Source organism: Elephantulus edwardii, unplaced genomic scaffold, assembly GCF_000299155.1.
Source record: "Elephantulus edwardii isolate Elephantulus edwardi_28Jun2011 unplaced genomic scaffold, EleEdw1.0 scaffold00458, whole genome shotgun sequence".
Lineage (NCBI taxonomy): Eukaryota > Metazoa > Chordata > Mammalia > Macroscelidea > Macroscelididae > Elephantulus > Elephantulus edwardii.
In genome coordinates, this window is record NW_006400208.1 from 92,428 (window position 1) to 94,318 (window position 1,891).

General features: G+C 44.1%; 1 protein-coding gene across 1 annotated transcript in view; it reads left to right on the forward strand.

Moving 5' to 3' along the window:
* LOC102861337 (neuronal acetylcholine receptor subunit alpha-7-like) overlaps positions 1–1,891 on the forward strand; it is a 95,900-nt gene that overhangs the window by 89,548 nt on the left and 4,461 nt on the right. The window lies entirely within an intron of this gene.

Sequence of the window (1,891 nt, forward strand, 5' to 3'; positions counted from 1 at the left end):
AACCTGGCCGAGGGCCACAGGCCCTCGGGCCCTTTGGGCTTAAGCCCGCCTCCTGGTTCAAACCCTAGGCCCAGGCTGGCTAGCCTCACTCCAGGGACAGGGCAAACCTGCACGTCAAACACATTCCCGGAAAAGCAGTCCACTCCAAAAGCTTGCCACAATTCCTTCACTCCCACCACTATGCTCCTGCCTTCTGGCAAGGAGAGCTTCCCATGAGCCTGTGAAGGCACCAGCCAAACCAGGAACAACATGGCCGCTTCCTTCCCAGCTTCCTTCGGCTTAAGGCCGCCTCCTGGTTCAAACCCTAGGCCCAGGCTGGCTAGCCTTAATCCAGGGACAGAGCAAACCTGCACGTCAAACACATTCCCAGAAAAGCAGTCCACTCCAAAAGCTTGCCACGATTCCTGCACTCCCACCACCATGCTCCTGCCTTCTGGCAAGGAGAGCTTCCCACGAGCCTGTCATCTATAAGGAAGGTAAGCAAAGGAAAATCACAAGGGAGTAGAAAACAAAAACAAGAGATCATGGGAAAGTCTTTTGCAGATAAGGCCAAATTCCTCTCTGTTGTTTATGCTTATCACAGGGAGGGATTCAGTAAATACAAACTAAGAACAATGTTGATTCTTAGGGAATGCCTTAGTTCCACAGGGTGAATTAGAGCTTGTATTAAGCCTCCCTCATATCTTGATATAGCATTTGGTTTATTAACACGTTGCTGCTCACTTTTTAAATTGACAACCATGCTTGGAAACACATTTGCCATCATTTGCAGCAATGTATTAATATTAAATTTTATGTTTGGCTTCCCAATTTTCCCCTCTTTTGTTTAAATCATAATTTTGTGGTCATCAAGACGAGCATGATTTCTTTTCTTCAAGATTCATTCTTGATTGTTTTTATCTTGCAATAACATGTTACAGATCGAGGGTAAAGTATTTTTAGAATTATTAATAATCAGACAGACAACCAAGAATGAGATAGAACAGAGAGCATGAAAAACAGGGGACCAGCAGTTCTCCACCTAAGACCCCCATCCCAGCTTCCCTGCATCTTTATTGAAAATTATTAGGAAGTAAATCACAAAGAGAATTCAATGCAAATGAAGCCAAGCTCTTTCTATTGAAAACCATCCTCCTGACTCAGGAAGGAGTGGTCAGCAAATACAGTGCAAGAGGATTGCTTTGATGTCTCAGGGTGAATGCCAGCTTCAAGTGCACCTCTCCTACATCCTGAAAGAGCATTCAGTTTATTACAAATATTTAATATTCGCTTCCCATATTTCCTCCCTTTTGTTTTTATCATAATTTTGTTATAATTTAGAAAAGCACTGCTGCGTCTCTTCTTTGATTCATTCTTGTTTATTTTTATTTTCTCTATCCTTTATGCCAACTGGCATAAAGAGAATCTTTGATTCTTACCACTGGACCAATTGGCAGCATCAGGATGGATGGTGAAGAGATTGAGATTGAGATTGCGCACAGCTTTAGTTTGCTTGGCTCCACAGTCAACACTCTCGGCACCAGTAGCCAGGAAATTAAAAGACGTATTGTGATGGGAAAGTCTGCTGTTAGGGACCTCTCCAGGGTACTGAAGAGCAATGGTGTCACTCTGGAGACTAAGGTGCGTCTGATACAGGCCATGGTATTTGCTATCACTTGTTATGCATCAGAGGGTTGGACAAGAGAGTTGACTAAGGAGGATAGAAGAATTGATGCCTTTGAGCTGTGGTGCTGGAGAAGAGTATTGAATGTACCATGGACTGCTAAGAAAACAAACAGATTCATCCCAGAAAGGGTTAAACCAGGCGGCTTCCTGGAGGCAAGATTCTGAGGCTCCATCTAACATACTTTGGACATGTTGTAAGGAGGGACAGGTCCTTGGAGAGGGACAT